Source organism: Sorex araneus, chromosome 3 (genome assembly GCF_027595985.1).
Source record: "Sorex araneus isolate mSorAra2 chromosome 3, mSorAra2.pri, whole genome shotgun sequence".
NCBI lineage: Eukaryota > Metazoa > Chordata > Mammalia > Eulipotyphla > Soricidae > Sorex > Sorex araneus.
Window position 1 is genome coordinate 147,641,638 of NC_073304.1, and position 10,067 is coordinate 147,651,704.

Sequence of the window (10,067 nt, forward strand, 5' to 3'; positions counted from 1 at the left end):
ATTAATAAATAATAACAATGCACAGATATATTCTAAAGTAATATTCATGAATCAGAAAAATAGTCTTGCTCTTAGACTGTGATGTTCATGCTACTGTGAGTACCATTGATTCCTGGACCCAATCAAAAAATAGGAAAATATTTATATCTAAATAAAGAATTTGATATTTTCACTCTTTCATCAAAATTTACTAAAAGAAATCTTAAAGTTCAGGTTAGATTCTAATCAAGTCTTTCCTGGGCTTTCTTTGAGGTCTATTTGTTTATTCTCTCTTCTGCCTTTTGGGTTACTGAGTCACTCTGATTTGACATTTTTTTTCTGAGTAACTCTGTTCCATTCTCACAGTCTAGAAACCATGTCCTGTGCCTTGCCAAAACTCAGGAACAGATATTCAACATGAAAACTTTTGAAGAGGGTGGCATCACTCACTGAAATGTGTCCCGAACTGGTAAAGTCGGGGATGACAGGAAGTGGTCTTATTTTTCCATTTGCCCTATTTTTCTGGAATATGAGCCTCACAGAGGCAGCTGGGCTATGTGTGTTAGCTGCTAACAGAGGCAAAAACTGGCACTGAAATAAACTACTTCCAGAGAGGAGATCCTGTTTCCACCATTACTACTTTCCTAGGACTTATTCAGCACCCAGGCTCCAGGACGATTTATGAGCTGTTTAAAACTTTCATGTTTGCTTACCGCTGATCATTGGAAATTCAAGGGTGAGAACTGAGTTGTTAGCAGTCAGGGAACCCTCTGTTCCAGGCCAATGGTTTTTGGACACCCCCAGTTTTATCTCTGTATGGCTACCTTACAGCTTCTCCCAGATTCCTGTCACAGTTTTCCTCCTGGGCTTTACTTAGAAATGCCAAAAATCCTCTAAGTGTGAAACAGACTCAGAGAGGTAGAAAATAACCACAGAACCAGTATAAGAACTCATAGTTTATGGTTTACAGGGTACATTCACATAATCACCTGGTTCATGTATTCATTCACCTAATCTTATGCATATAAGCCATATACTTATTAGCCAACGCTTGCCAGAAACTGGGCCAAGCCCTTTTATTTTACAAATAAAGAATACTATTTAATTTTTGTGAAACTGCATTTAATTCTATAACATCCCTTTAATGACCTAGGCTATGAAAAGCGGTAAGTGTGACAGTATGAACAGTATGTGTGAGAAATATCAAAATCAGCAAATTGGAGTCAGGATAGGAGAAAAAGATGTGGTCACTAGCAAAGCAAGGAAATGAAAGTGGGTGGAGAGACGGAAAAGAAATGAATAAGGACGCCCAGACCTACATTCCAAACCTGGCCAAAGCCTGATGCTGTGGTGTGGTGGCACCTCTTTCAGTTCTGTATAGGAAACTCAGTGAGCATTAATACTATCTACATCTAGTGGAAAGAGCATCATTCAAAAGAAGAAAGCATCAGCTCCCTTTCTGTGTCTTTGTGGTGCTTCCAGCAGGCCCTGGAATCCAGGATTATTAGGGACACACCCTGGTGCGGGAATGGAGAAGAGTGAGGAGATATGAGGCCATGTGGGCTGGGGGCCTAGCCCTGTACACAGCCTATTAGATGAAATTTCTTACCCAGTACTCTAATTCTGGCAAATGAGTCCCTTTGAAAGTTCAATCATTTGAACAGAATAGTGATTTTACAAATTAGACTCAGGGCCAGAGAAACAGTACAGTGGTTTAGGCAAGTTGGCTTTCAGACAACCAAATCCAGTTTGATCTGGGGCATCACATATGGCCCCCCAAACACCACCAGAAATCCCTGAGCACAGAGCCAGAGTAAGTCCTGAGCACTACAGGGTGGGGCCGCAAACAAAACCAACCCCCCCCCAAACAAGACTCCATGAGCTCATAAGTAGTTAACTGTTACTGCACAGTAGACTTCTTAGTTTAGAATTTTTCCTTCCCTGCTTTCTCTCATTGAACTTCAAAGTAACCTTTAACGTGAATGAAGAGTCCTTAGGTTAAAAAGGAAAAGAACTTAGAAAACACTGGCCTCTAATATCCTGTGATCTGTTATTAATTATTGTTAGTCCATCCTTGGAATATTCTAATTTTTTTCCACAGGGGCCGCGCCCAGCAGAGCTCAGTAGGGGACGGGAGGTGGGGGCAGGGGAACTCCTTTCTCCGCCAGGCAGAGCAATGCTGCTCCACCCAGAGATGCTCAGAGACCACCCGGCTACTCCTCACAGTGCTGGGAGAAGTGGGAAGGGCTCCAGGGTGGGATCTGGGCTCCAGGAATAGCGATCAGGATGTCCTACCATTGAGTTCTTTCCTCAGAAATATTTGAATTAAAAGTTATTTGGACAGAAAATTTGTCATGAAATTCTGAATATTACTCTGGAGATGAGAGGGGCGACATGCAGAAAACTTAAAATCCACATGTCCCATTTACCTAGCCCCATTCAGCCCTGTCCATATTAATCCTGGTCTCAATTTCACGCACTTAATAGGTCTTAATGCTATAAAGTTACATTAAGATGTGCCTTTATAGCACATATTAAAATTTAGAATAGGTCTTTGTTTTTTCTTAAATTTCTAAGTTCCTTGAGTCATTTACTTTTTTCAGAGGTTTGGGGCAATAAGTTTAGAAAGCGCATGGTTCTTCCCCTAGTCACTTAAGAATTTCTCAGTATCTGCCTCCAGGAACCCAGCACCCCGAGACTCATGGAAAGGCCAGAAATCATCTTGCATCTCTTGACATTCATACTCTGCATCCCAGAGATAGGGTCAGTGAGATGTCTAGAAGCTCTTCAGTCAGAAACTGACTGGAACATCCTATAACTGATGTGGAACATCCACATTCACTTTTTGAAAAATTGAATCACCATGAGATACAGAGTTACAAAGCTGTTCACGGGCCGGTTTCAGTCATACAGGATTCCAACACCCATCCCTCCACCAGAGTACATTTCTCACCACTAGTGTTTCCAGTTTCCCTCTCCTCAGCCTCCCCCGCCTCCCCCGCCTGTCTCTATGACAAAAACTTTTAATCTCTCTCTCTCTCTCTCTCTCTCTCTCTCTCTCTCTCTCTCTCTCTCTCTCTCTCATTACAAACTTTTAAAGGTTGTTGGGAGGTATAAATGGGAAGCTTTCTCAAGTGTATACAGGGTATGAATAACTCATTAGTAGCAGTATTAGGCTTTTTGAAGTTTATGGACTTGGATACTCACCGCACAGGGCATATAATTCAAATATTTCTACTTGTCCTTAGTACAGACAGTAAGTTCCGAGGTGACACAGATCTGGTGTATATGCAAGCACAACCTTCCCATTCCATCAAGTATCCTAGCCAACGTCCCAAAGATATTTGATCTTATTCAAGGGAAATAATTACTCTCTTGCTAGAAGTTGCCTAGGCTATGTTTAACTCCGTGTTCTTATTGTCCACAATGTCTCTGAGGAATAATGCACATTTCTCATGTCCTCAACTACATTCTAAACCTTTAGTGACCAATAGACATTTCACCAAGATACACTGCAAATTTACGGTTTTGGATGCATGAAAGGAATTTATTTTCTGCCCAAACTGCTTTTCATTCATGGAAAGACCAAACAATAGTTTCTACAAGGTAGAATATCTTCTTTCTTTTCCCCATACTGGTCCATCTATTTAGGTACTATTTAGGTAGAGTTATGGAGTCTACATCAGAAATATCTAAGAAATTCTCTTACTTTTCCAAGTTCAATTTTTATTGAACATCAAAGGACTTGAATAAGACCCATATAGTATCACTAATACTCATGTGAGGCCCAGAGTATAAATATAAATTAATTGCAGTTCAGTCAATGTGAAGGATGGTATAATAGAATTATGCACAGGGTACTTTGGGTATAAGGAGAGAGAGAATCTAAGGGATACCTTTATATGCCAAAGAAATGAATGTTTTAGGGGCTGGAGCAATAGCACAGTGGGTAGGGCGCTTGCCTTGCACCAGGCTGACCCAGGCTGACCCAGGTTCGATTCCCAGCATCCCATATGGTCCCCTGAGCACCATCAGGGGTAATTCCTGAGTGCAGAGCCAGAAGTAACCCCTGTGCATAGCCAGGTGTGACCCCAAAAAAGCAAAAAAAAAAGAAATGAATATTTTAGATAAAGAATCAGGGGACAGTGTGGAATTTAAAAAATTAAGTTTTATTATAACATTATTTGCAAAATTCGTTTTGCAAGATTCAGACAGAATGGTGTCGGCGGGGCATGGAGAAACTGCAGCAGTGGTGGCTGCAGCATCATCACCTGCCCCAGCTGGGCCAAGTCACAGTGCTGTCAGACAAAGAGCCATGGTGGCAGTGCACTCAGTGGCTCATCCACTTTGGGGTGCTGTTAGCCAACCACTGGGTGACTTGGGACTCGGCACAGGTGTTCGACCTGGCACAGACCCTCCTCGATAGGGTCCTGCCCTGCCAGCTGGGAGGGTGCACTCAATCAACCTCAAGGAGATCAACCTGAAGCTGCAGATGTCCCAGGCGCTGCGCAGAGATGCAGGCAGTTGCGTGTTTATCAGTGTGCAGATCGTCATAACATGCCATGTCACCAAAAGCTTATATTCGGTAAACTGGGAAAATCACCTGTAAAGGCTATTAGAAGCTGCCCCAAAGCCTCTGTCCCTCTCAGAGAGCCTGGCAAGCTACCGAGAGTATCCTACCCTCATGGCAGAGTCTGACAAGCTACTCGTGATGTACTTGCTATGCCAAAAACAGTAACAACAACAGTCCTCATTCCCCTGATCCTGAAAGAGTCCCCAGTATGCCATTGGGCTATACTAGCACACAACAGGGACAAATGGAGATATTACTGGTGCCCACTCAAGCAAATCGATGAACAACGGGATGACAGTGATACAGTGATAATATTATTTGGAAATAAGACCGGAGTGGTAGGCAAGGTCTTGCTGTAGAACTTTGTTTGAGGTAATATACTAATTTTAGACCTGGAATAGATGGAAGAATCAGTCTGAAAGGATGTGTGTCTGTAAAAGAAAGATGATTTATTTAAATGGTAGGGGGCAGAGGGGTGTTGAAATAGTCTAGGGTTTTGAAGCAATGTTTTTTAAGAAATTTATCAGTCAGGATTATTAAATCCCTAGTAGTAAATATAATGGGAGTGGTGGAAGAATTTTAAAGGAACTCAGCTTTCTTACTTAGACAAGTGAGTCACTGTCTCAGTACATATGCCATCTCTCTTTATCTGTCTTTGTCTCTATTTTCAAGGAAATAATCTTCTCACTAGTCTTCTTGCATTCAGTCACTAAAAGCTTATCTTTCCGAAATTAAAATCTTGCCATTTGATTAAGCATTAGATAAATGCTCAATGAGTGCAGAACTAAAAATAGTCCAAACTCATTAATTGTCTTCTTTTGCCATCCAATTACTTTACTTGCCACAGCCCTAGAAAGCTTCAACCCCATAGCATCAGCCACACTGAGCTACTCAGAATGTTTCAACCACGGTCTGAAGTTTCTTCCACTATATCTATTCATTTTACTTGGAAATATATTATAACTACCTTTTCCTGGTAATAGCTGCTGTTCTTCTAAGAATCAGTTCAGAAGCTACATATTCCATAGATCTTCCTGCCTTCTCTAGACATAATGCCTCACATCCTCTCTTTGTTCTCTCTCTCTCTCTCTCTCCATCCCTCCCTTTCTCAATTCTTACAATAAAATTGACATAATACCAAGTTATTTTATCTGTATCTTTTTCTCCCACTGTACTTGAAGCTTGAAAATATTGTTTATATGTATTTTATTCTCATCATACCTTATAGTGAGTGTTTCATAGAGTTGTATACATGTTAAGAGCTATCACTTTAGTATTTTATTTTCTTTGATTGTCCATTATTATTGCTTTAAAAAACAAGAATCATAAGATAAGAATAACTAGCATTAGAAGAAAAGTCGTGGGCTCAGTGAAGATCTCGCTCCATGGCACCACCAAGAGCAGGTGCTAAGCTCAGAGCCAGAAGTAGTCCTCAAATCTTACTGGGTGTGGCACAAAGAAATCAAAGCAGTATTTGTCACTGGCAAACAGGTAAACACATCTGAGCATTTAGGAAGGACTGGTTAAGATTTTGATTGAAGAATTTTTTTTTAAATGAAAACACAGAAGTTAACCACTCCTCTTCACCAGGTAACTTCGACTCCAGATCACGCTCTCTTCTTCGTGCCCCTCTGAAAGAACTCTCAGGCCGGCTCCGCCCAGCCTGGGGGACTGCGGGGGCAGGGTTCTCAGCCGCCTGCCTCTGTGCATTCGGTTCTAGTCAACCACTCCCCTCCCCAGATAATCCTGGGGTCCAGCCCATTGGCTGGTGGGGGAGTGTCCTCTACGTCAGGGGGTGTGGCCTCAAAAAGGGGCGTGGCCCAATTTCAATCGGCCACAGTTATTTTTCCCCCTCTCCTATACTGCACACTTAGGTCACAAATCTCTATGATCTATGTACTTGAAGAATAAGCTGGCCATCTCGATCACTAAATGCCAATAAGCCATTAACCCATCCTAATTCCAGAAAACGTGTCAGGGATACAAGAAGGTACACAAAGCTCTCATAAACAGATGATAGCCTCAAGCCTTGACTAGAAGCCCGACATAAACTAGGAAGATCACAGTAATGTAAGGGACTATTCTAGAAGGGGGAAAAGATTACCATTATCGATTTAGCTCACCTAGAATCCCCTCCTGGAGCAAGAGGAATAGTGATATAGAATCAGGAGCTTTCACCTCTATTGTTCCATAACAACATGAAGAAACATCAAAAAAACACACCACAAAGAGAAAATGAAGAGATTCCAGAAACCTCAATAGAGGGCACCCACAAATACAACCTCCTCTCAGATAAAGAATTCATAGAAGAAATTGTGAAGATGGTTGATGAACTCAAAGCAATCATGAACAAACAATCAATAAACTAAGGGAGGATATGAACACAATCATGGAACGAACAATCAATAAACTAAGAGAGGATATGAACACAGCCTTGGAATGGACCACCAAGAAAATACAGGAAGAAATGAGAGCAGAAATTTCACAGCTATGAACAGAAGTCACACAAGTAAAGGAATCGGTAGATGAAATAAAAAGCTCAGTAATAGCCCTCACAGTAGTATGACTGCAGCAGAAGACAGAATCAGTGAGCTTGAAGATGAGCTGCACAAAGCTTACAAACAACAACAAATAATGGCAAAAGACCTCAAAATGGCTCTAGGACAAATCAGAGTCCTAAAGGATGACCTCAAAAGGAACAACATGAGAATCATCGGAGTACCAGAAGCACAGGGAACTAATCCCAATGAAAAAAACACAGTTAAAGACATTATTGCTAAGAAATTTCCAGAGCTGGAGAATTCGGGCATCTAGATCCAAGGAGCCTAAAAAGTGCCAACTAAAAGGGACCCCAATAAAAAAACTCCAAGGTATATCATAGTCACAATGATGGATGCCACGGATATAGACACAATACTGCAAGCAGCAAGGTCAAAGAAGGAGATCACATATAAAGGAGCACCCCTTAGATTTGCAGCAGACCTATCAGAAGAAACCCTCCAAGCCCAAAGACAATGGTGGAATATAGTGAAAAAGCTCAACGAAATGAATGTCTCACCAAGATTACTCTATCCGGCTAAACTCTCACTTAAACTCGAAGGAACCATGCACTATTTCTCAAATAAACAACTCAGGAACTTCATAGACTCAAAACCAAACCTAAAAAAAGGTCAAAAGGGGCTGCTGTAAGACAAAGAAAAACCCTAACAAGAACAACAAACCCTACAGAAAGATGGCACATAATCCCATGACAATAATCTCTCTCAATGTCAATGGGCTAAATGCACCAATCAAGAGACACAGAGTAGCAAAATGGATTCGGAAACTAAACTCAACTTTCTGCTGCCTACAAGAAACACACCTGAACAGTCAGAGCAAACACAGGCTCAAAGTCAAAGGATGGAAAACAATCCTACCAGCAAACAACTCCCTCAAAAAAGCTGGGGTGGCCATACTAGAATCTAACAACATAGATTTCAAGATGAAAAAGATTATAAGGGATGGTGACGGTCATTTTCTATTCAAAAAGAGATATGTACAACAGGAAGAAATCACACTCTTAAATGTATACGCACCGAATGAGAGACCAGCTAAATATTTAAAACAACTCCTAACAAACTTTAAGGAGGACATCACTAGCACCACAATAGCAGTGGGAGACTTCAACACCACCTTATCACCTCTGGATAGATCAACAAGAACAAAACTAAGCAAGGAAACAATGGCCCTGAAGGAAGAAATAGAAGACAGAGGGCTTATAGATCTATACAAGGCTTTACATCCCAAAAAGAAAGAATATACATTCTTCTCTAGTGCACACGGAACATTCTCCAAAATAGACCACGTGCTGAGTCACAAAACATACCTCAATAGAATCAGCAAGATAGAAATTGTATCAACCATCTTCTCGGATCATGATGCACTGAAAATTGAAGCTAAGCACACACAGACACGGAGCACCAAATCGAACACCTGGAAATTAAACAACTCCCAGTTGAACAACGAGTGGGTCAAGAAGGAAATCAAGGAAGAGATCAAAAGATACCTTGAAACAAATGAGAATGAAGACACAAACTGCCAGAACCTCTGGGACTCGGCTAAAGCTGTGTTAGGGGAAAATTTATAGCCTTGCAAGTATTCCTTAGGAGGGAGGAAAAGGACTACATAGAGTGCTTGACCTCACAGCTCAAGATCTTAGAAAAGGACCAGCAAAAGGAACCCAAGCCAGACTGAAGGAAAGAAATAATAAAACTTAGAGCAGAAATTGACGATAGGGAAACCCTATCTTGTCTTTTGACAATCTGAAAGATCAATAAAACAAAGAGCTGGTTCTTTGAGAAAATAAACAAGATTTATAAACCACTAGCAAGACTCACAAAGAAAGAAAGAGAGAGAACCCTGATAAACCAAAACAGAAATGAAAAGGGGGATATCACAACAGAAACCAGTGAAATTCAAAAGATCATCAAAGACTACTTTGAAAATCTCTATGCCATGAAACAAGATAACCTAAAAGAAATCGACAAATTCCTTGATTCCTACAATCTCCCAAAACGGAAACAAGATGACTTAGAATACCTAAATAGACCCATCAATATTAAGGAAATTGAAACTGTTATCAAATGTCTTCTCAAAAACAAAAGCCCAGGCCTGGATGGATTCACTAGCGAATTCTTCCAAATATTTAAAGAGGACCTGTTGCCAGTTCTCTTCAAGTTATTCAAGGAAATTGAAGAAACAGGGACTCTACCAAACAGTTTCTATGAAGCTCATATCTCCCTATTACCAAAAGCAAATAAAGATACCACTAAGAAAGAAAACTACAGGCCAATATCCCTGATGAACACGGATGTGAAGATTCTCAACAAAATACTAGCAAATAGAATCCAACAACTCATAAAAAAATCATACATCGCGATCAAGTAGGATTCATCCCGGGGATGCAAGGATGGTTTAACATTCAGAAATCAGTCAACATAATCCATCATATCAACAAAAGTAAAAATAAAAACCATATGATCATTTCAATAGATACAGAGAAAGCATTTGACAAGATCCAACACCCATTTATGATGAAAACTCTCACCAAAATAGGTTTAGAAGGAACTTCCTTCAAGATAGTCGAAGCCATCTACCACAAATCCATGGCAAGCATTATTCTCAATGGAGAAACACTAAGGGTCTTCCCTCTAAGATCAGGGACAAGACAAGGATGCCCACTCTCACCACTTCTGTTCAACATAGTACTGGAAATACTTGCAATAGCAATTAGGCAAGAAAAAGACATTAAGGGTATACAGATAGGAAAGGAAGAAATCAAACTCTCACTATTTGCAGATGACATGATTCTATACCTAGAGAATCCTAAAACCTCCAATAAGAAACTCCTAGAAACAATAGCCTTGTACAGCAAAGTTGCAGGCTATAAAATCAATACCCAGAAATCCATGGCCTTCCTATACGCAAATAGCGAATCAGAGGGAAGTGACATTAAAAAAAAATCCCATTCACAGTT